At 40.7% G+C, this 26,435-nt stretch overlaps 1 long non-coding RNA gene across 1 annotated transcript; it reads right to left on the reverse strand.

The window, feature by feature from the left end:
• Nucleotides 1-26,435, reverse strand: LOC130183806 (uncharacterized). The gene is made up of 3 exons (XR_008829880.1): nt 26,170-26,435; nt 18,123-18,252; nt 1-245 (listed from the first exon to the last, which is right to left on the reverse strand). It is a non-coding gene; the product is annotated as an uncharacterized LOC130183806 (long non-coding RNA).

The following is a 26,435-nucleotide window of genomic DNA, read 5'->3' on the forward strand; positions in this document are numbered from 1 at the left end:
TTGTCTCTTTATGGTCACTTTATATCTCTTTGTAGTCGTTTTGCATCTCTCTGAAGTTGCTTTGTGCCTCTTTGTGGTCATTTTGTGTGAATTTTTCCACCTTTAATTGTCACTTTGCATCTCTTTGCAGTTGTTTTCAATTTCTCTGTAGCCATTTTGTTTCTCTTTGGGGTTGGTATCTGACAGTTTTGCAAGTGAAGTCCTCTCTCCCCCTTTGGGCCCTTGGGCCTCTGCCGGTAGGCCCCCTTCAGTAATCCATGTAAGTGGACATAAAACACATAGAAGAACAACACACAGAACAAAAAGATTCTGCATTAGACAACATACTCCATTGCAGCACACTGATGAACTCACTATGCACACTACATGTTCATTGTCACATCACATTTTCAGCGTAGTAGCAGCTGGCTCGGAGCAGAATGTTGGTCATATGGCACCGTTGCGCTTGTAATGAATCTTTGATGTTAAATGCTTGCAGGTGACGAGAGAACATGGAAAGGGAGGGTGCTCGAATAACATACAGTACATAACAGGGTCTGGTCTGAGCTCAAAGGTTGGTAAAGCTGACATAGTTTTCAGTGACTTTTTAGATTGTTAAATGACTTTTCTGCTCTTTGGTTCTTAAAAAAAAGATGAGAGAAGGATACTCAGTAAGAGGAAAAACAAAAAAAAAAAGGGGGGGGGGCGAGGGCAAAAAACACTCAAAGCGGAGCACTGACCTTCTCCAGACGACAGGTGCGATTTATAAAACGACAGGTTGATTTTCTCCACTGTCATGGTCAAGTCAATTTTTATTTATACAGCGCAAAATCACAGCAGAAGTTAGCTCAAGGCACTTTTCAAATCGAGCAGGTCTAAACCGTATACATGTGGCGCACTGTGAAACTGGAGAGGAACAGGACAGATGTGATGTCCTCACAAGAGAACTCGAGACTCTTTTCACAGATACTATACACACGCAGTTACAAACACCACACCCACGATGAAGATTAGGCGTCCGTCAGTGTCATAGAGCAAGTTTGTGCGTTTCACGGGGAAAGGTGAGGTTACAAAACAGAATCCACAGGGAATGGACCTCACTCAACATGGCAGTGCTTCAAATTCAGTCCTCTCTGTGTGTGTGTGTGTGTGTGTGTGTGTGTGTGTGTGTGTGTGTGTGTGTGTGTGTGTGTGTGTGTGTGTGTGTGTGTGTGTGTGTCCCACTGAAATTAAAATGTCACCGTATGTTTTAATTGAGAGCTTAGCTGGGGCACTGTTCAAGCTGACAGTGATTTAACAAGACCATTTTTTCTTCTATTGAGATTTAATACTTTGTGTCATTACTAAATCCGAGAAGTTGACTTTAGAGCTCTTGCGGAGAACATTTTTGAAAGAATCTCCACTAATTTGGTTTTCATGTGTCATTCTTACCATAAGGATCCTATTTCCATATTTTGTCCACTCACAATGTGCAAAGTCATCGAAGGGACTGAACAGTGGACGTGTTACAGGCAAGTCAAACCAAGTCCAAGCCGAGCTGTGCCAGGTGCGCTTGTTCCAGGCAGTTTTTGTCACTGCATTGGGTACTGGTATTGTAGATATTGCAGCCATATCCTCAAATCACTCACTCCTTTTAGGTATGCTTTCCTATTCTATTTTTCCTTCCTTATAATCTTTTTTTTTCAACCCCAACATCATGGCCAAAAAATGGAATAGCAAAGCTTTGGCACAATTCAAGATTTTAATCTTAATCTTGATCTTTTTTCCCTGTAAAATGCAGCAAGACAAAAACATGATTGAAACACATTTTTATACCGGTTATCACTTATGTCCATAGATGGTCCAGATGAGCAGATTAACAATAAGTTTTCACATAGTTTTGCTGTGGCGGTGCACATGTTGTTATCACAGTTTACAAGATTGTCATAACTCGAAACAGTTAACATTTGACTTTAAAAACACATTTTTGTACATTCCAGTAGCTCAGTTTTCACCATGGAGATGTGTGACATACAAAAATCTAAATCAGTCAAATTAATTTGATATATCCACCAGCACTACTCCATCTGTAGTGTCATGTATCCCTGATCCAGAGGCAGTACCTTGATTAAATCCTGTGCAAATTTCCCTCTTTAGATCAAGTCCTGCTACAACAAACCTACAACTCGTGACGTGGAGCAGCTGAAGCATGTGTAGGAATATGTCAGATGAATTACAGTATGCCATATTGTCGATGACTATAGCAAGATATGTTATTTTAAGTTAAGTATAGCAAGGGCAGATCATTGAACTGTCCACAGATGGATTGACACAAAAGCTCCGGCTTGTTGTTGCTTGTCCAAGTCCACAAACCTTTTCTTACTTATTCACAGTAATTTTCCCATTAACTTCACTTGTTCCCTACAAACTAGTCGCACACTTATTGCTCAGTCAACAGACCATAAATTAGCCGTTACAGACAACTATGCTGCTTCTGCGAAGGCCTTTGTACCTTAGTTAAGTTACATTGTTTGAGTTAAATATGAAATAATGGTCAGCGTCTGACATTTAGGAATATTAAGCCGCATAAACACTCAACCAAACACGCAAACACACACACAAATGCCACAATACTATGGGATCAATACAGTAGCATTTCCCTCTATTAGCTGCTTAATTAAGCCTCTGACTGATGGCATTTCAGATCAATAGAGGAATTGGTAGAAAAAGACCCCTTACCTCAATTAACATGGGGGAGATCAATAACAGTAAGCTGGTCCCCGAATGATAAATAAAGGGAATATGTGTGCTGTGGGGTGCATGCTAGGTAATTTAGCTCAAGAATTGCGGGGGAGGGGAGCCAGGGGAGGTGGTATGGGGAGCAGTGGGAGGGCAGGAATGACAAGATTGGGGATAATTGTGGCGACGGGGCTCAACAACAGCGTTAACCTCAGACTGAGTAAGGGCCTAGCTTGGAAATGGCTAAGAGGCTTAGCCGCTAATGCAGCATTAGCCTCGCACATGAAACAAGTATCTGTGCTTTCACATATACACACACAAAATGCAGAAGACAAGGCATACTTATACAGTGCGTGCACACACACACACACACACACACACACACGCACACACACACATTATGCAGTCGTTATGCGTTTTCTCATTAAGACATATGAAAGGCTTCTAAAGACTCATGGGGGAATTCCATTAGTGCTCTGTCAAGCCTAACTCTTTACTCATGCTCGCACCAAGTGTTAAGTGTGTTTGCAATGGTTGTCACAGGACTAAAACACATATTAAAACCAAGCAGGGTATATAGCCAGATGGATGGGGAGTCAGATGACGCCTTATAACTGTGGATCAATACTATTATGTGAATGGAAAGCATAAGTAACCCAGACCAGTAAGAGGAGTCTCATACTTTGATTGAAAGGCGTAACACAATAGTGCAGCCACAGGTAAGTCCTTTGAAGAATGATAATAGCAGAAAACTTTTAGCTTAACAATTTAACTCCACATAAAGGTGAAACTTAGTGCTTGAGCTGCAATTCAAAATGGATGTGTCTGTACTTAAAAGCAGCACCATTACAACATGAACATGCAACTCTGGTGGTGTGTTGTTTTTCGTGTGGTTTGATTAGATAAAATGATAAACTAGTAGGCCTTTTGTTTTCACAAGTTTTTCATTTCTAGAGCACAGACATAATAAATTAATTAAAACTTTAATGCTCTTTCAGCTTCTTCACTTTTAATTACTTAGTGCATTCTGTCGTGTTTTTGTTGCTTCCCAGCTTAATGTATTGTTCAAAAATGTAGTAGGCAAGCACACCATAAAATGGATAATTAATGGTATTTTTTTTATGATCAGATTTACCATCTGGGCTGATTTTTTTTTTTTCTTTTTAATCTGTAAAAATATTCCCCTTTAAGGCCAAAACAAGAAAAGGCATAAGCCTAAATTTCAACATTTAACTTAATGTTTTAACAACTTTTTTGACTGCCTCCCAGAAGAGTTTCCCTTGCAGATTTTCCCAGTGTTGAACCAGAGTCTCCTCCAGTCTGACAGCAGGAGAGTTATCCCTTTTTTTGCCCATAAAAGGTCAAAACTCTGAGATAATATTAGTTTCCAACTTTAAAAATCCATGAACTCACCATGACTTGATGCCACATAGATTAGAGAGAGCTTCAAAAGCAGGCTAAAGTGAGTTCCAGTGGTTTTATCCTCCCGTTTTATCCCTGAGAGAGACCTCCATAGATAAGAAGCATATTACTGAGCTGGCTGGCCCACTACCCCGATGGACCTGCCCTGTCTGCTCTCTCCACGTCAGCGTCGTGATGGAACAACATTTACAGAGAGAGGATTTTGGAGATGAGTGCAAAAGTAAAAGATCCTGTCCAACGACTGTCAGTTAAAACTGGGCAGATGGACACGTGTTCAACATTACAACATTACGTGTCCATGTGGTAGTTTTAAACTCACTGTCATAATCCAAACCAGTGAGAGGTAGATCCAGGATTTCAGAAGCAGTTGTTTAGTGCAGGTTCCTCCAGTGGAACTGCCAGAGGCGATAATAAGACACAAAGCAGCGCCGCTGTCATTTTATGTCCACACTGCTGGATCCCCTGCCCCTACACTGTACACATGTCCCTCTTTTATTCAACAACTGTGGGGACAGAACAAAGAGGAGAACCAAATAGAAAATGATGGATGTGGGTTTGGGAGGGTTGGCGAGGGTGAGGGGGTGAGGCTAGGAGGTGATTGATTTTCAATGTGTACAGATGGCAGAACAAAACAGAAGAGCAGGCAAGCAAAGAGGCTCAGAATGGGAGACAGGACAAAAGAGACGATTAATAAGGGACAGTAGTCAGCATGTTTTTAAAAAGAAATCTTTAAAAAAAAACAATATATTTCACGGAACCCGGTCCCAGATATGACAGTTCAAAGAGCAGCTCCTACATAAAACACTTGTTCTAATGGCAGGATCACTAAGGAACAATTGCCTGCCCGACATTAGGGGGAAAGGTGCTAATGGCTTGAATTCCATTATAGTGAGAGACTGGAAACTGGAGAGATTTTGGCTCATTCAGCTCTACTGGGAAGGGGTGGATGGAAAATTGAACCATAATTCATTAGGCAACTAAGGCTCAGAGTATTTCCTTAATTTAAGCAAGAAATTAATGTGGGCTCAGATGAGCTGTCTGCCACCGAAAATGAAATGGATATAAAGTATTCATACTTGGTCTGCAATGCTCTATGCTTGTCGGCATCACACATGAGTAATCATTTGAAATCCACACATTAATTACTGAGCGATTAAAGGTTCTAGCTTCATCTTTTGATCCCGATATAATATGAATGTTCTACCACCAATAATAATAAGATTAAGTTGAGGTATGACTGGAAAGACTTATGGTTTTATGTTTTTACATCACAAAAGAAGCAGTTCGGCTTCAAAGGATGCGATTAAACACTTGTACGTTATTGTTACAGGCTAAATCCTGTGCTTTGAGTATGACTGAATGTATCAAAGATGTTCTATAATATGCTGCTTTTTTTGTTCGTTTTTTTTTTTTTTTTTTACTTGAACATGAATTTATTTTTCATGTATGCTAACATTGTGATATTTTTCTTTCTTTCTTTTCTCTCTCTGTTCTTTACCTTTCTGCCTGTTAGACCCTCTCCTTCACTTGTGTGTTTCCATCCCCTGTGTCTCTGAATTCACTTTGGAAAATGTTTGGTTTAGGTTGGAGGTTTTCAAACTTCGAGTCGCACCCCCCTCGGGAGGCACAGGAGGGTTGAAGAGGCAAGACACTGTGTCAGGTGAAAGAGACAGGTGCATGCAGGTATTCCAAAAACAACAGGAACTCAGTTATTGTAGTTTTGCCCCATTGATTTGACTCGGTTATCACCACAGTCAGCAGTTGGAGCTGCAGTAGAGGCTGTGCCACACACCTCGAGGGGGGAGTTATGTTACTCTAAAGGCGCTATTTGTGAGTTTTGCTATCGCTACATAGCTAACGTTAGCATCAACAGCTGTTTACTTACCAGTCTAAAGGAAACGTTGTGAGTTCAGCATCAAACTTGATTCCTTTACTCACCAGGAGCTGTCTCCAGCTGTGGAAAGTGCCAATGCCAATTTTAACTCTCTATAATGTCTTTTCTTCTACTGAAATTAGCACGCTGAAGCTCTTGTCAAGTAACAATCACCTCCATCAGCTCCTGGCAAGAAACCACGTTCAGTGGCTGAGAAATCACCATTTATTTAAACTAACCTCTAACGCCTGATTGCTGCAATTTATACACTTATACATTCCGTACATCTGACTGCCACTTCCAGAGGATTATATCTGGTGTCCATTGTGGATAAAATATCCATAAATCTCCTTATATATCCCTTAAAAATCACATTTCTTATGACTCCAGAACTTCTTTGAGAATAATAGCTAATTTAGCTTACTTTTAATTGTCCAATTTGCCAAAATGTAACCAAATATAGGCTAAAAAAAAAAAGGAGGTTGGACTTGTAGCACACAGCTAAATAAATGACTCCATGGAAGCACTATGCTTCCTGCTTAGAGCCCCCAATATGTGAACTGTGGTTCCAAAACATTGAACACGATTATCCCCCACACAGAAGTAGGACAAAGACTAATAACAGGAGTGACAAAATCCATTAGTGTGAGCTTTTTTCATGTCGCACTATTCTATCAATAGTTTTTTTTCGACATTACTAAGGCTCTGAATGTCCCATCAGCATGGCTTTTATATTCCTCATTCATGTACAGACGTTTGCCCTGTGCTCAAAACAAGTGGACATTTAGCCAAAGCACCCAGGGGCGGGTTGACTCAGTTTTCATTGTCTCAGTTTTGTCTGAGGGGTGGGCCTCAGGTCACAGCATTTTGCATAACATTAAATCCTGCATTAGGAAACCTAAACCTAATGAAGAGAATAGTAATTAATCTTTGCTCTGGTTATCTGTGTGTGCTTTGTAATCTCACTCACTCCCTCACTCACTCATTCACTCGCTCACTCACTCACTCACTCACTCACTCTCCCTGTCTATCTCTGTGTCTCTCTCCCCTCTTCAGGCTTCCAGTAGGTTATGGTACAGCTAATGCACAGACCTTTTTTTTCTTTTTTTTTTTTGTTTGTTGACACCCGAGTGAACATAAGGCTCAAAGTAACTAACCATCTACAAAACTGACCTCTCTGTGAACTCTGCGAGATGCCAACTCATAAATACACAGCTTACAGCTACACAGCATAATGTGCCTCCAGCAAAAGAACATTCTCTTCCGCATCCACTCCAACAGTTTGCACACCACATATTGAGCCATCCACTCAGCCCATTCACTGCGGGTGAAGCGACAGCTCGTATCTCACAGGGTCTCTGTGATGTTGTCTGAGAAGCAGCGTCACAACACGTCAAGTATTTGCGAAGAGAGATATGATTTATTATACGATCTTCATTTTCATTATTAGCACACTAATTATAACCACAGAACTGCTGACTGTGGATAAAAGGGACGGCTGTGCGGTGTGCACAGCCACTGGAAACGAGTCTGCCCTGTATTCATAGTAGAAAAGCAGCGAGTCTTAAAGATACCCCTCTCTTTAGGAAAGCAATCTGCTATTTTCTGACAGGTTTTTGAGGAGGAATTTAATTTCCTTTTAGGCGTGAACTCTTAATGAATGGCTTTTTACAGCTAGTCAGCGCAAGTTTTTAAACAGTCTGCTGTACTCATTATAGCGAGCATCTATTATTCAATGTACTTCATAATAGCTTTTCTGTGCTGTTTGCATTATTACCTATGTGGCCCATTACCCTGACAGGGACTGCAGAACATCAGAGCAACGGAAATGCAAACAAGTATAAAGCTTTGTCCAGAGACAAATTATCCCCTTATAAAAGGCTTTGTTTAGGTGGGTAACACTTTTCTCTATTCCTTACAGTGCAAAATTTAAGAACTGTGTAAGATACAATATCTAATTAGTGTTAGGATTATCCAGAAAAAAATTCACTTTGGGTTTGCTTAAAGTTGCTATAGCACAGTCTAGGGAACAAAAGAAATAAGATATGGTGCCATATACTTAAGGCTCGTCATTTTCAGTTTTTGCCAATTTCCACTGAAAGATATGGAGATTTCTTTTTTCTTTTTCAAAGCAGTAGACAGATTTAAACAGATTTTCTTTTGGTTTTATGTCCCTAGCTATCTGAGAGACATGTTTTTCTTTTTTTGCTTCAAAGAGACACTCTTCACTTTACAATAAACTAGGTCTCCTTGTGTTGAAGAGAGCTTACAGCCTTATTGATGCACCGTAAAGAGAAGAACAGAGGACAATGGTGAGAAAATGCTAATTAGTTGCTGATTATGCTGGATTGCCACAAAGTAATTGAACAATAAATGGTTAAATTATACTGCGCTATATTTCAAAAGTCTGCTCGTGCAATGATATTTTTTTAGTATTTGAAACAGACATGTAAATCCCAAGGTTTCTCTTTGAGAAATAAAAATAACAAGCTCTCAACATACAACACCTGCACCTTGTAAAAGAAGAAACCAATCCTCCAACTTCCCCTGTCCTTTTAGTGAGCTTATCATGGGCAAGGAAACAGAAACTTCCTCAGGTGTTTAAAAGGTTTGAGAGACTTACAAGGTAATGATTCATTAACACATATTCCACTTCACCTTACCCCTTTGTGCCACATGAATATATTCCCTGCGTATGTGAACGAAAGTAGCAAGTGTGCTTGGATCATTGCCCGTGAGCACACGCCACTGGATTTGGGCTGATGCTGTCAAATTAGAGCCCTTACTCAGTGGCATTATGATGACAAGGGCAGTACTGTGATTCATCCGTGTGGGTTGTTGCCCTCATATTAAAGCAAATATGCTGTAATTCACTGCAGAACACGCCCTGTCATCAGTTTTTAACAAACAAGGATCTGTATAAAACATGATCAATCTTTCGTTTTTGCCAATGTCCTACTTTTCCCGTTGAGTTGTTTACAATAGATTCTGTGAAAGCCGCTTCTGAGAAAACCAAAAACATAAAGGCTGCATACGCCAGCAGTGTCGTACACTCAGTATAGTACCATTGTTAAATGGCAGCACTAAACATGGAAACAGATTAAGTCCTTTGCCAGGCTATTTGTGTTGCTTGCCAAATTGACATACATGAAATTAGGCTCCATCTCTAATTGTGCATTGATACAGTCTGTTATGATTGTTAGTGGCCAAAATTTTTTATTTGCATTAGAAATGAATAATAACCTATTCATAAAAGACACACATTAGGCTTGCAATGGCTGTGTACATCACCAGCATTTGATTGATATACCTGTAACCATGGCAACAGTAAAAGGCTCAGCCCACATGGAAGTCTTTTTTTTTTTGGAAAGTGGCCAAAGTATTCACAAGTAATCAACAAAACAAAAGTAATCACAATAATACATAAAAACAAAAGAAAACCAAAAAAAAAAACGATTATTTGCCGTCGTTCGGTGGCGCTCTTCGCCTCTGCTGTGCCTATTATTTTTGTGTAGCACATTGTGATCTCTTACACGTCAGTCATGGAGCTTCATACATGAAGACAGACACACACAGACAAACACAAGTCCCGAGCACTTACATAATGTTCCCCTTGTCACAAGGTTTGGAAAACAAATCTATCACACTAGCGACTGATTTGGTTAGTCAGCCCAGACTGGCAGACGTTACACAATGAGCTCTGGGCTTTCTACTCCACAATGCTTTTCATTATTTAAAATCGCTGTAGAACTGAGCAATCCAAAAATAGGCATGCCTAACAATGTAACGTGTCAATTTGGAATGACAGCATAAAATAATTAAGATCTGATTTTGTGCGTGTGTGTGTGTGAGAGAGAGACAGAAAGAGCTTGAGAATGCATATATACATTGGTATTTGTGCCATAGATGTATTGGGAAGCAGCGGAAGATCCTCACAAACTGATTAATGTGTGTGTGTCTGCATTCGCATGCATGTACAGTAGGGTGCAAAAGTCAGAGACCGCATTCCTGGGTCCCATGTGTATGTGAGTATATGTATGCATGCACGTATGTGGACACATGCACATTTATGTGCATCCCTGTCAGAAAATATGTTTGTGACTGAAAGTAATAACGCGGTGAGAATTTCAAAAAGAGGCCTTACTGTAGAGGAAGGATGCGCACGAGACTTTTCTGTGACCTTGGAGAGAGACAAATACACACTTGCTCAAATATACTGTGTACCATGGTTTACCTTTAGGATTTCAGCTTCAAACTTAATGAATTTTAAAGTTTAAACTGTGACCAACAATTCACCGCTGTAGTGTTGTATTTTACTTTTTTATTTTTGCATTTTTAGAATGATTGACTCGTGGTATGTAATTTCAGGAGCCGCTCCAAGTATGAATTATGAATGTATGTAAACAAAACAAAATGTTTGATTATTTGAATTATGTATATAATGAAGTTAGGCCTTATAATAAGTTTTTCACACTGTACTTCACTAACACATTTCCAATTTATTCCTCTCTGGCATCTATCCCTTTTTTTTTTTTTTTTTTTTACCATTGAGTCCTTCCCATTGTGGTCTGTCATGCCCTTGGCAGGCATGTGCTATCCACACCTGTTGCTACAAGCATTGTAGATATACAGCTCATCTGCCCATCGTCTCTAATTAACTAAAGAGCTAAGAGCCAGAGAACGACAGATTCATCACAAATCCCAGCTCATTCTGTAGTGCTATTACATGTCCTATATATATGTGCATCCAAGGCAGCATGGCAGAACGGCTGAACCGAGCAATTGATGTCTGTTATTCACCAGTGGATACATGGGGTGTACTAATATATGGTGCATGTGCAGTAGTAAGATTTATTCCATGCTGTCGGTCACTACTGCCTCCAGGAACTCCACAGGGAACCAGTGTCTTTGGAGTAACATTTGAAAGGCTTTATTGTCTCTCCCATATATTCACCTTACAATGAAGCATTTCCCACATAAGGATTGGCTCTCAGCTCTGGCCATGCCACATCACATTATCCATGGAGATTGAAACCCCAGCTCCTCCTGCTTTGGATAAATTCCGTATCATTGCCTTCTCTTTTACCTTGGCACTGCAGCCTGGATTGGTAATGGCTACATGGAAACAGAGTCACTGCTTTTCTTTCTCTAGGAGGGAGAAAATAAAAACTTTTTTTTTTTTTTTGTTTTCGTCTTGGGGTTGGAAAACTATGTAACCGTCAAGGTTGGAAAGGTGACAGGGTTAGCATTTCAGCAAATCTTGGCCATTACATTTGAAGCTGAAATCCATAAAGTTCTATTTATTGCTGCTGACTTGAAGGGTGAGAGGTAATTGTTGTTACAATAAAGACAGCAGAATGTGAGTGGTACTTGTACTGTTATCCTACCATACATTGCATAGCAAATTTCTCATCTATTGATTTATTTCTCATTTGACATCAGTATCATCCAACACAATATATTCAGAGACATGTTCATGAAAAAAAGTATAAACCTATTTAAGTATTTGTGAAAGAAGAAATTATCCAATCATAGCATAGTAACTGTAACTAGGCACGGCAGACCTGTCAAGCTAAGATACTACTATACCAGAGTTTAGCGACACGAAAGCAGCTCTGTCCTGTTTTTTTATTGCTCCAGCGGAACTTGTTACCTGAATGTGTCACGTTTGCCGTTGTAATCAGAGTGTGGTTTTCTATGTTGTATGTAACTTGGAACATATTCACCAAATTTTAATTTATAATTCTGTTGTGTAATACTAGAGCTAAACAGCTCTACCTTTATTTCCATACATGGCTCATCGGTTTGCCAGGATGCTGACATGAACATGTAGCTTTAGCTTGTCCTTTCACATATCATGCGTGTAGCTACCATGTGAATATTCAAGAGCGAGAGATGCTGTTTGCAGCCGAGTCCACTGAATACATTAAAATTCAATACGTAAAGTTTCGAATGTTCTGGGAATGAAAACAAACATCTAAACTGCTGAATTCTATGAATGCCTCGCAATTGCCTTTGAATGCCTCTAAGTTTGTGGAGCCCTTCCACACTTCACTTAGGGCAAATTGTACTTCAAATCTATGCATCCACTGAAATGTAAAACACTCTGGATAAAAGCATCTGCCAATTCACACATGTAATTCATTTACCATAATAATCACAGTGGTATTTATCAAAATGTCAAACGCAGTGTCTGATGGCCAATACATTAAGAAATGGCTAAAGAAAGTGAGGGTTTGGTTCTTTTAAATTCTATGCACACAGTCTGATTCAGATTTTTAGAGTGGAAGAGCAGAGGCTTGAAAGGACAACTTTCAGTTATGGATGCTCACATCCTTTTTACTTAGCACTTATAAAAATGGAGGGTGTTAAACGGCCACCAGCTACATCCGCCGGATCTTATGCTACATGCACAAGCACATTATCCTTCTCTCTGTATTTTTAATGGTGCAGAGAAGCGAACATACGCAGTTTTCTTGTATACCCCGCCCCGCCCCAGCCACACACACACACGCGCACGCATGCACGCACCAGAAATAAAAGGTTGTTTACAGTTCAGATATAAACCCTTCTTTACCCCTTCGTCAACTCGCCGTCACAGGAAACCAAATACGACTCACGCAGCTTTAGCAGGAAAACTGTGGAAAGATGTCTTTGCTGCATGTTTGTGTGTGCGCAGGGATCACCAGCATGTGTGTATGTGCCCCTTTCATTGTTTATTATGCATGGCAGTCATCATTTCTTACCAAACACGGATAAAATAACTGTTGTTTCCCAGACACAAAATGTCAAATTCTATATTCTTGGATGCTTGCTTTTGTGTTTGCACAAAAAATGTGGGCAGACTCCTGTGTGTGTGTGTGTGTGTGTGTGTGTGTGTGTGTGTGTGTGTGTGTGTGTGTGTGTGTGTGTGTGTGTGTGTGTGTGTGTGTGTGTGTGTGTGTGTGTGTGTTTCCCAGGGGACCTCCACAGGCCCTAATTGCAATAGTGTGCTGCTTGCCGTGGTTACCATCGGTTACAATCCGTCAGAGCCCTCATTTGCATTGGTTTATGTCGACATCAAACCACATACGCTCTATGGCAAGTTGAGGCACACCTTATCTGATTTGACAGCAATTCACAACCACTTAGACACACTCACTAAAGACCTGACTGCGCCTCATTTGTTGTGTTTGCTCTGTGTTTGAAGAGGAATGTTTACCTGCATGTGGAGACCTTCTCAAGGCCCCATCCCACGCTGAACGCATCTTGATCAATACAACATTATAACTATGGTGAACCTTGGCTGGAGCTGTGTTTGTCGGCTTGGTGGTATACACAAACACACACACACACACACGCACGCGCGCGCCCACACACACACACACACACACACACACACACTGGAACGGAAGCATTACTAGGCTCGCAGTGTATGTCCTTGACAATAGAGGTTCTTGACTGAGGGATCGGTTCATTATGCAATATTTCTCTCGAAGGGATGCTGCAGGTTCCACTTCTTTAGCTTAAAAGGCAGCAGCACACTATTCTGCCACCCTGCTGTCTGCCATGAATGATCAAAGATGAGGATGGGATTTAGATATGGTTACATCTGTCTTTTCAAAGCAACCCAGCGCATACAAAAAGATGCATTAATGGCCCAGAAAGCATTGTTTCTCCTCTCCAGGGTGCATTTGAGTCTGTTTTTACTTCTGACCACACCCGCCGAGTGATAACACAGTCGACTGAGAACACTGGGAGTGCATTTCTACATCACTGAACTTCTACTATTGGAAATTGAGAGAAGCAAAATTTTCAGTGAGTTTAATTATTGTTATTGTTATTATCGCTAGCCTCATTAGCAAGCTTGCACTCTTTTTCTTCACACCTTAGTGGGCGCATTGCTACGTGTCTTTGCATGTTACTCTTAACAACTGTCGATCAGTGGAATAGCTTGAGCCTGAGGCCGGGAGAGGGGGTTTCTGTATGCATAAAAGCACTGCTCCATAGGGGGTCAACAACTCCACAGGGGACCTTTTAAATAAATCCTTTCTCAAAATCCATATCCTAAACGAGCTATTTGATACCACCTATACCAACATAAATCTGGATGTAGTCTGGGTATTGCAAGCAATATCATTCCATCTGTTAACAGGGGCACTCAGCTTTGGAGACTTAAATGTTCCTGACTGAGACTGACATTGTCACTGTGAGACACTAAAGAAATACAACTGATATAAAATGCTCATCTCTCCACAGTCTGAAACACAAAAACAACATCCCCCCCCCCCCCCCCGCACCTTCAATATTGTTTACCTCGTAGTTTGACCCATGCAGTGTGTTTTACACATGGTGTGTAAAGAATTGATCCAAACACAAATCCAGCTTTTACTTTAAAGTGGTATGTGTGTGTGGTAATGGTGTATCTAAACACAAAATCTGCACGAAACAACAAGTTTTAAATCTGGCCGTCTTTGTTGGTGCTGCTCCTCTCTTGTTTTTGACTTGTGGTTCATGTCTGTGCTGAATATTTTCACAATTTCAGATATTTGAGATACAGTACACATGAAATATTTTTGCCTTCTTTCTCACATGCATGACAAGACAGTTGCACAGTGTGCTTGCTGCACTGATGCTGCATGATACTTAGTGTAGCTCCTGAATGGCAGTTGTCTGTACAATTTACATAAGTAAATATCTCGATGTGTATTCATGCATGGATGTTTGTTGTGTGTATTTGTGTGTGTGTTTGCCTGTGCGCGTGTGTGCGCAGAATATTTCCCTTGCCTGCCGCCACACTCAAGGTTAATGTATACACAGATAATGGAGATGATGTTCTGGAAAGCGTCCTCACTTCTGTCGGGGAATCGCAACTACATTGCATTACAGAGCTCATCAGCATGATGGAACAAGCTCCTTAACATCTCTTTACAGCATGTACGTACCTACACGCATTCGCGCACGCACACACACACACAGACACACACTAACACACTACTACCTCTTAACAGGTTGACAGAACTGTGCTGACACACTCATGTGCTTTCACTTCATGCACTTCACCACCCCTGTAACCTCTCAGGTCCAATTCTATGTCGGCCAATTAATCTTGCACCTTTTGAACCTCAAACACTGCATATGAAATGGAGGACTGACTGTCTCACCTTCACTTGTTTCATCTGTCATCTTTGCCAACAATATGAACTGCTTATAAGTCTAGTGGGCCTACTTCTCCTCTCACTGAATGAAACTATGAGGCTCATGATATACATTTTCTGCCAGTAGTCACCCACAATGCATTAAAAAAAAAAAAAGCTGTTCAAGTTTCATTAAAAAGCATATTTCCAACCAGATTCAAATATGATATGCAGTCCAGGCTGTAAGTATTTGCACAGTAACACAGTTTTTATCCTTCAGGGTCTGTGCTACACAGCACATTCAATTTCAAATAAAATAATGGATACTACGTTAAAGTGCCAAGTCTCAGCTTTAGTTTGCATGGGTTTACATCAATACAGAGAGGACTGTGTAGGAGATATAGCAGTTTTAACACAAAGTGTCCAAAGTCATTCGGAAGTAACAGGACAGACACATACGAAGTCAAACAAATTCATCATATTTAATACCTGTGGAAAATCCTTAGACATCAGCAGACAATTTGCATCTTGATGCTCTCCCAGTCCTTCACTGCAGCCGCCTTTAGCTCTTGCTTGCTGTCGGGTCTCTCTCTCTCTCTCTCTCTCTCTCTCTCTCTCTGTGTCTCTCTCTCTCTCTCACTCTGTCTGTCTTTAGTCTGGTCTTTCGCAAGTGGAATGCAGCTCCATCAGATTGAAAGCAGGTGTCGAGCATATTCCACCTCTTCAGCCTGAAAAGCTCTTAAGCTGCTCTTTAGGATCTTTGTTCTGCTGAATGATGAAATGTTGTCCAATGACTTTTGATGCATTTGGCTTCATCAGAGCACACTGTGTGCCTCAGCATCCATCCTGTTCCTTCAGTTATCAGTGAAATCATCAATAAATGCCAGTGTGCCGCTTCCATATGCCCGAGCCGTAACAGAACCAGCGCAATGTTTGACGGATGAGGCGGTGGCTTTGGGTCAGGAACTGTTCCTTTTTTTTTTTCCTCTCCACTTTCCACTTTCCATCATTTTGATCGAGGTTGATTTTTGTTTCATCAGTCAGTAGAACTTTGTTCCAGAACTTTACTCGTTTCTATTAGTGTGTTTTTGTGAACTTCAACCTGACCTTTCTGTTTTTGAGTCTTACCAGTGGTTTGCATCTTGTGGTGAATCCACCGAGGTAATGCAAGTTTTCTCCTGATCGTTGACAAGGAAACATGTACACCTCCTGACTTTCTGTGAAGTCATAATGAGATTTTTCTTCACCATGCAAATGATTTATTTCACTCCTCCGGGAGACCTGTGCTCCTCGGTCGACCGAGTCGTTTGCCATTTTCTACTTTTCCTTTGTGCACCTGCTTTTTTGGAATGTACCCAATGTTGATCTTAGCTCTGATATTTCTCTAATAGTTTTTTCTTTTATTTCTTTTCTTTTTAGTCTCATTATTATCTTCTTCACTTGCATATTCACCTCTTTCCCCCTCCGACTGACACTGAAACCTGTCAGCTCTTAATAAACTCTGAGCTCCTATGTGAAACAACACTCAGCTGCCCAAGAAACATTTAGTAGTCTGGTTACTTTTGAACCTTTGCAATTAGGGCAGTAGGTGTTAAAGAGGCAATATCTCACACACAGTTCTTTTATATTGATGTGAACCTACTTAAAGCTGAGACTTGGCTGTAACATGTAGTATCTGTTGTTTAATTTATTTGCCATTATTTTGTTGTAGTTGTCAATATCTCCAAACCACACTTACCTATGGTGTTATTGCTCCCTATTTGTCAATTATATGGCCAAGGCTCCTTCATGGTGAAGGATACTTGGCCATTCTTTACCACGGGCACGCCTTGGGCAGTATAATGGGTATGCCAGTGGGCATTAATGCCCCCAGCTGCCCCTGAGGTTCTGCCCACCCCAGGGACAGACTGCATCAAATGGGCCCATATGAACAGATGGAGAATATACATTATGAGAAGGGAATGGGCGAGCAGAGAATGCTTGCACTGCAGATTCACAAACGCATAGTCAGTGCTATGGGAGGAAATTGCAAAGAAAGGGAGAAACAGAGGACAGAGGAGAGTTAGGAGGTAAATGAGGAAGCAAGTCAGAAAGATAGTCAGAAGAGGAGCAGGGACAGAGCGGTCCTATGCATCATCTGTTCTCATATTTTAAGACTGCCCGCTTGTATCAAGGCGTGGGCGCTGATCATGATCCGATGGGCGCTCAAACGGAGGATCATCTCCCTGGATGTAGAGGCCTCCCTCCATTCTCCTCCTCTCTCGCCCCCTTGTTCCCCCATCCGTGATGATTCTGAATTGTCTCCTAACCAAAAAGCATGCAGCTCATTTTTCAACGCCGCCATCCCTTTACCGCAAAGGTTCAGGGGAACCCTCTCTCGCTTGTTCTATATTAGATGACACTCTTAATCCAGTTTTAGTTGGAAGTACGTTCCCTCGCTCTTCTGCATCCCCTTCTGTTAATTGTGTGTGTAATAGCCTGTGTGTGTGCATGCGTACAGGACGGCATTTGCATGTGTAAATTTGTGTGTGTGTGTGTGTGTGGGGGGGGGGGGGGGGTGTGCACAGGCAGATGTGTGGGTGTGTGTCATGTCTTTGCAGTGATTAGCTTTAGCTGCCAGGTCTCTCAGGACTTGTGCTACACTGTGTGTTCTGCTTGCCAAGCACGGTTAAGACTACACTCAAACTCCCAGCACTGTGCCACGGTGGGAAAAATGAGTTTCTCTCTGCTGATTTGTTGTGAAAGGGGAGCAAACACACATACATACACACACACACACACACACACACACACACACACACACACTGGTATGGTTCTATAGCAGCAGTCAAGGTGTATTGCCTTGGGGTGTTTCTCACTGCAGGGTAAAAGACAAACTTTTACCCAAGGTCAGCTTTAGATCATTTACAGGAAGTGGATGAGATCAAATCTGAAAAATCAGCTATGAAATGGTTATTTATAAATCCTTTAGCACACACAAATAAAATATGCCGAGTTATATGTAATCTCATTACCTGATGCACGCATCCTTCCATTCCTGGCGTAGGTTTGAGAAACTATCCATCCCACCATTATCCATACCGCTCATCCTCTCTAATCCCAGCTGATATTGGGCGAGGGCGGGGTCCTGGACAGGTCGCCAGTCTATCACAGGGTTGATATATAGGGACAAACAACACTTATGGGGCAGTCACCCATTAACATAACAGGAAGCTGAAGAGAACCCATGCAGACACAGGGAGAACATGCAAACTCCACCAGCAGGTTGGAATCGAGAAACTTCTCACTTTGAGGCGACAGCGCTAAACACCGTGCCGCCCCGTTTGAGAAACTATTTATTGCAAAAACAAAATGAAATAAGAGGGGTGTAAAAGAGACGTATTGTGGCCAAAAACAACAACAACAAAGCTTAGTAATCCAAATTGCTTCACAGCAAGAACTCAATTAAGCCTGACCTTTAGTATGATTAAAGCCTGACAACTTTGACAAACACTGTGTCCTTGAATGAATCATTTATAAGGGGGGGGGGGGTCAGTGATGTTGCCTGGCTTGTTTTGATTACAGTCTCCTTACTCTCGCCGCACCCGATGGGCCCTCCAGCTTTGGAGAGAATCTCCTTTGGCACCCAGGGGATTTTAAAAATCTTACAACAAAGAGTAATGCATCCCCATCTGATTGCAATTTAATATTTCCCTTTTTTTTGCGGCACCGAGTTGAGTGAATATCGCAAATCCACAGGACCACTTTAGTTTACGTTGTGCCATGCTGTTTGGACATGCCAATCAGGCTCAGTCAGAGAAGCTTTTTGCGAATAGGAAGTGGCTAAAGTAAGAAAAATAAAAGACTTGCTCATTTCACAGGGCTTCACTCTTAGAGGTTTGTCTACAGGGGTGAAAAAAGAGAAATAGTGCTTGGGAATGTTACACCCTGACTAAATTGATTTTGGTTTGGGTTGAAGGTTTTATCAAAGCTTCTAATCCTCAGAGGAAAGGATAAGTCTAATCAGAATGTTTTTCTGTTGGGATTAGTGGCTGCAAGCCGCTCCCTCTCCTTCTCATTCTCTTCCACTGGCTCATGTACAGTTTTTCCCCTTTTCTCTCACTCTTATGCATTTTGCCCTCCTTCTTTTTTATCTCTCCCTTCCTTTCAAATATCCTCCTTTCTTTTGTTTATCTTGCTTTGCTCTTTTCTTGTGTCTCTTAACAAAATATGTTGCAGTGTATTTCAAGTGTTTTTTGTTTTTTTTTCATTATGCATGTTTGCTAGCTCTGTTTTAAGCTTTAATCTCCGAATTGTGCAGAGCGTTTTCATATTTGAACCGTGTCTGCTTTTTTCATGCCGGCTCATCCCTTGTCCTTGCCCTGTCTCACCCCCACCACCCACTTTCTTGGTCTGAGAAGAGATAATTCATCTATTATCCAATGCAGTTTTCCCATCTCCCCATAACGCCCACTCTTATGTATCTTGTTACTACGTCCCTTCTCTTTCCTCTTCTCTAGAAAGAGCCTGTGTAGCCTGTATGAACAATGATCATTTAGATGTAATGTCTTTCTAACAAGCTGGGAACAAGCTCTTTATGGAACCGGATAATAAGATCATGGTGCCCAATTCACAAAGGGGGAACCTCCATTCAGTCATTTTAAGAGGCTAGATGTTGTGGATGCTACCGTGGAGTCTGCTACAGATGGTTGATAAAGAGCCATGTAAATGGTTTGTGAGACACAACATAAAGCCCCTACACATAGGGGCCCCCGGCTTGCTTTCTTGCTCTTTTTGTTGCCACGTCTGTGATTTTGGTGTGACATGTGCAAGACTGACATCATCTCGTTGTGTACATCTCACCCGCTGACACCCGCTGATTTCATTCACATCTCGATAAGCAAGTGATGCAATGCATGTATCTGCATCTTTAAGCAGCCAATCATATGGATACGATTTGATTCTGCCTCGTTCGCAATATGATGCAGTGCGTTGCTATCGTTCAGCGCAATGGGCTGCAATAATTTAAATATGTCTATTGTAATTGTACTATGCTTGTAAAAAGAAATTGCAATAAGCTTTCATTTAGCCACTCCAGGAGCGGGAGATGAAAAGACAGATGGTGCTTCTATACTTTTTCAAATCAAAACTAAATGAGCTTTTCAAAAAGACCTACGGGTTAAACAAAACAACAACAGTACTTGGATAACCAGCCTTTGTCTTCATTGTTACAATGACTTGTTACAGCAGATACAAGAATACACTGAATGGCCAGTTTATAAGGTACACCTGTACAATCTAATGCAACCCAATACAACATGTGCCATTACAGAGCCTATATTGTTCAGTTTTTCTGAATTAAAAAAAAGAAAAATCTAAATTCAATGATACTGGATGTTTATTACTCATGTCATACTTAAAGATGGTGTTGTACTGGACTAGATTCAGGGCTGACGTTAGGCATAGGCCACCGAGGTGGTCACTTAGGGCACCATCAGCTGGAGGGGCACCAAAAAGGAAGAAGAAATATTTTGTAATTGCTTCTGACCTACTTTTCAAAGTCTGTCTCTGACGCCCAATGTGCCCCTTTTTAAAAAATCACACACTGTACTAATACAGCTGATACTGAGAGGAGAATCCAGACAGACTGCAGAAGAACACTGCTGGGGGCTGACTCCGGCATAACCTGCCATTTTCTGCTTTTTAAACCCCACATGAGTAACCAGGTTATTCCATGTTAATAATAATAATGATTTGATCCTCACTGGGACTAATGATAATTGAGATATGGTTAATACTGAATGTGAGCAGGTGTGTTCTCAACTTTGTAGTACTGTCAGTAGGTTTAGTAAAAGAAAGCTCATAATGATGAACAATTAGGCTGAAATTAATGTAATGTCATTGATGTGGTGAGGCGGGCGAATATGGGTAACCTATCCGCTACACTTCTAGATTATTGCTCATGGAATGACTGCTGTCAGAATCATGCCACTGGGCTCCATTAAAACAGCAAAAGCCACAAGTGATATAATATAAAAGATATTTAATTCACTTATTTACAAAACTAGCAGTCAGTGTCAGTTTGAAATATATAAAAGCAGAGTGTGTGCAGAGCAGTGAATGAAGCGAGCAAGTGAACACGCCTCATACAGCGCTCCTGTTAGTTTGTCATTTAGTTAAAGAGTGTCGTTCTAAATCCTGTCCGAACCTTCCTGCTACAAAACACTTACATCCTCTCTCCTGTGTGTGCGCTGAAAGTTGTATGATTACGGAGTTCAGGACAGTCATCTTAATCACACCTGCTCCTCAGAACAAAAATGACAAAGTGGCAAAAAAGGCACCGAAGAGCAGTAACCTGATATCATGTTAGACTCATACAGAGATATAATAATCAGGTTATCTTCTATATCATTTCCTGAATATGGTTCAAACCAGGATAATACATGACAGGGAATAGTGAGCATGTAAACATACAGATAAAGGCAATGATCTTGATGACATGACAGAGAACAGAAGTTGAATAAAGTTAAATTTGATAGAACAAATTATTACAAAATAATTATTATTGTCATAAAATCTTCATATGAAAAAAATCAGATGCCGCAGGGGCGCCAAAGGAGATCTTGCCTAGGGCACCAAAGTGTACGGACATGGCCCTGATTACTTTATATTGAGAGGTGTTTAATTAAAATAAAAAGATAAAAAATAAACTAAAGTAGATTTTAAAGCAAAATAGTTCAGTTGGGTTTGATTAGTATACAGATGTACCTGATATAATCGGGCCCTTAATGTTAGAGACATTATGACTACATTTTTACAAATTTGCCTTTTTTGGACACACAAGTGTAAATAACACACCACACCACAACCACTGGAGCACTCACTAATCAGAAGAGGTCAACCTTAAGTGACGTAAACTTTCATATAAACTGTCAAGGTCTTTAAGTTTGAATGGACAACAGGCCTGGTTAACTTTGTAAAATCAGCTGCAGAATCGTTGGCTCGGTGATCGTTTAACATTATCTTCACTTCATTGATTCACTGGGTCAGCACAATCTAGAATGGCTCTGAAAGTCCTCACCAGAGACATGTACAGCAGATATACAGTAGCTGTGCCAAACTATTTGTCTTTAAGCTGCCAAACAAGGCAATAAAACATATCTACAACAAGTTCATCATTTTCCCATTAAAACATCCTTTTTCCATCGCAAAAACCAACATCGCACCTTTTGAGAAACTGCACCATTTGCTGTCAGCCAACAGTTTTGCTGACATGAACACTTGTTTGATTCAGTGAGGGCTGAGCAGGAAATCTGTTTTCATATCATCAGTTTTGAGAGGATTCAACTCAAGTAAGAATTCATTACACAGTCATGAACAACCTGAGAATGTCAATTTTCTCTGCCCTGCCAAACAATGAAAAATGATACAATCATGTGCAAACTTGAAAAAAAAAAACCCCAACATGATTAGTGTAAACTGTTTTTTGCTTTGATGTTTTTTTTCATAAAGCCTCAAAGGAAACACTTTGAGGCTGAGTAATGAAGCAGTGACATATCAGTTAAGGTGAAGCATTGTTCTATTATAATCATATAATCAAAAAACCATCACACAAATCATATTTATCAGGCAAGATAGCACCAAAGCTTTCCATTCCTGTCCCTCGCCCCTTTAGTGCGGCATAATCCAGAAAATCACTTGAGCGGATTATTATGCAATCCAATTATGGTTCATAATCTCAGCCTAGAAAGAGTTCCTTTGCCTCCGTGCTGTCTGACTGCAAGATGGTTTAGTTATCTAAGCTGCACGGTGATTTGTATGTATATGTGGTTGTGTGTGGTGGACAAATCCTACAAATGGTTTATGTTTCAAAGATGCTACCTGATAGGATTTACATGATAATCATAGGCAATTACAAAAATAGTTGTAGATATGTGGACACATAATGTGCTAATTGTAAAACTGCAGGATATCGTGCATTTGCAAACAAAATGGAAAATACATCCTCAAGATACAGAATGTACTTCCTGTCTAGCTAGTTTATCAGTTTATGAAAGATGGTTGACAGCGTGAATGATATTTGCTGTAACATTCTGTACAGCTTTAACACAACTAACCATCTAAAATATTTTTTTAGCTTGGTTTGTGACTTCTGAATCAGTGCCCACGTCTTGTTTTGTTTTGCTGTTTAAAGGAACAGCTCAACATTTTGGAAATATAGTTATTTTCTTTCTTGGTGAGAGTTAGATTTGAGGACCAACACCACACTGATATCTGTTTTTTTGAAAGAGGCTATTTGTAAGTTTTCTCTGCCACCGAACGTGGTTTCTTGCCGAGAGCAGGGGGTGGCGATTGTCGTGTGACAAGAGCTTTGTCCATCATTGTTTTTGTAAAACAAAAGTTTATAATATGCACTCTGAGCAGCGCTACGTCTTCAGAGCAGATTGTAGGCTACAGCAGGCCGCTATCGGATGGTGAAACAGGCTGAGGCGAGCTGGTTAGCGTGCTAACTTCAGTAGAAGAAAAGATGTGATAGAGACAAGAGTTCATATTGGCATTGCTTTCCAATGTTGGAGACAGCTCTTAGTGAGTAAAGGAATGACGTTTGATGCTGAACTCGCAATGTTTTCTCTAGACCTGTAAGCAAACAGATGTTAATGGTAACACTGGCTAAGTAGCAATAGCAAAGCTTACAAATAGCTCCTTTAAATATGAACCTACCACCAGCAGACAGTTAGCTTAGCTCAGCATTCAGACTGGAAACAGGGAAACGGCTCGTGCTAACAAAACTTTCTGCTGGCTGTAGTCCTGTATTTACTGGACAGATATGTGAGTAGTATCAAACTTGAATGAACATATTTCCAAAAATGTCAAACTATTCATTTAAGACTATTAAAATAATATTTTAATATTATTAAATGAATAGTTTGACATTGATGGTTGAAGAATTATGCACGTTTTAAAATATTATTTTAAAATATTATTTTATAACGTGCATATTTCTTCAACCATCGTGAAAATTCAGTCAAACTGAATATTGAAGTAAAAGGACGTGGCAATTCGATTTGATTATCAGGCTGACATAAATGCAATAAAAATATAAGCTCACATTGTGGTTTTAAAGGTCTTTTGAACTGCGGAAATTTTAAACCGGATTTGATTTAAGCTTAAAAAAAAAAAAACAACAAATGAAAGAATATCAACACAGGCAATGTTATACAATCATACACAGAAATAGAAACACACACACAACCCTCAACTTGCACTTAAGACACCCAGAGCACGGCTGTGATTCTTGAAGGCATCAAACAGCTTTGCCTCCATCACAGAGATGACATATCAAAGCCTCAAAACACTCCACTTCAACACACACAGGCAGGAGATCAAAACACGTCTGCACATCTGGACACACATGTTCAATCATCTTCTGCTTATTCCTCTCAAGAAAACTAAATAAATCAAAAGCTATCACCATTCAGCCACGTGTTCTTATGTATTACAGATTTATACTACACCATGCAGTCGCGCGAACACTGCAGGAGGCACTTTTAGACTCTCAGGATGAAAAACTCAACTTCATAGTTTTCTCAGAGGCTTTCTCACAGAAGTCTGATCTGGAAAACTTTTTTTTTTTTTTCTGCTGTACTATCTTAGGGCTTAATTAGTAACACAAATGTTCAAGTCTTGCAATGTGCATCCACCATTACTGCATCCAAGCCTGCCTGAAATAAATTCTGTAATGTTTGTTTTACCACATGCTGTATATAGCGAACAGAAACTCCTCGGAGACCTCGGCTTCTCGGAGCCTCTGTGCCCCCACTGGCCTGTGAAGGATTCCCAAATGTCTTTGCCTCATCTCATCTTCATTACTCCCTCTCATCCCTCCTACGCTCCCAAACCAGAGAAAGACAGAAAACACCATGAAATGAAGCTACAGGATTCATGGAATGACTCAATTTGTCAAAATTGTCAACAAGGTGTCTGATCGGAATCAATACAAAGTCAATAATGGGGAATATCCTGTAAAAACTGATGCCATTAGGTCGTCTGTACAAGCAGCTTATTCCAACCCATAGTTACAATTTTATGCTTTATTGTTAGGCAACCAATAGAGACCGTAGTAATTGTGGTGAAGGCAAAGCAGGAAGTCAGGTGCCGTAGTGTATAGAATAAGAAAGTTAGCGCTAGGAGGAATGCATCAACAAAACACAGGACATTCACACAAGACACAGTTCATTTCCCGTGTGAAACTGACGTTGTTTCTTTTATCCATGACCATAGCATTACCTTTTAACTGTGTGTTTATTATTGTAACCATGACAATGGAGTTTGTCTAACCTTAAGGAAGTACTTATTTTAATCCAAACCACGATCTGTTCCTAAACCTAACCAGGTTAGTTTCCGTGTGTAAACCTCACCAATCCATGACCGTTCCACAACTTTAACCGCATGTTTATTTTTGCTACCACAATGACGAACATCCAGTTTGCCTGGTGATGGTATGCTCCTACTGGTTGTATTATTATTACCATGACAACAAAGGTCTGATGCGCCTGCCGCTCCCACATGGGTAGAATCCGAGGGTAGGGACAAGCGTTGGAGGACTTGTTGGTCTAAGGACTTGATGTGGATCTAAAACGTGTTATAATAAATGTAAAGTGAGAAGCTACTGGGAGCACCATTGGGAAGAGGATAGATCATAGCAAGTAGGCCCAACCACCCACACACTTGTGGCATCCAGCACTTCCAATTAAATTGTTTTGAAGTTCAGGGCTTCTGCTTTGTTTTTGTGTGCTTGTTGTTTTTAGCTGGAGTTGTGACACTGTATTTGGTATCATTAGTGCTGTCTCTGTTAGCGACTGCTCTTTCCCTCCGTCTCCCTTCATCAGTCTTTGTTTCTCTGCCCCCCCACCACCCCACCCCCCTCCTGTTCTGCTTTCATCTCAGATCAGAGGAACAAAGTCATAGTTTTCAACTTCATCTACCACTTTTTTTTTTTATTACTTTTTTTTATCATACATTTTCCACACATAAAACCAGAGTGACGGTTAAGCTGGCTGTGTCAAATCTGCTACTACTTACCACTCCCATCGTGTTTTCTTCCTCTTCTTTCATCCTCATTTTTTGCACCATCTTCTCATCATGCATGTCTTCCCACTTCCTCACCCACTCCCGTTTTCATCCACTCTTCCCACACTCAGCTGGCACTTTGCTGTTTTTCTCACTACCCCTTTCTGTGTCCCTTCATCTGCTGCGTCTCCATGGCTCTCTCATATGTTATGAGGTCCGTCTCTCCAGAGGACCTGAGCCGTTTTCCTCGGTAGGAGTAAACAACCAATCATGCGCCA

The sequence above is a fragment of the Seriola aureovittata genome, chromosome 16 (genome assembly GCF_021018895.1).
Source record: "Seriola aureovittata isolate HTS-2021-v1 ecotype China chromosome 16, ASM2101889v1, whole genome shotgun sequence".
NCBI lineage: Eukaryota > Metazoa > Chordata > Actinopteri > Carangiformes > Carangidae > Seriola > Seriola aureovittata.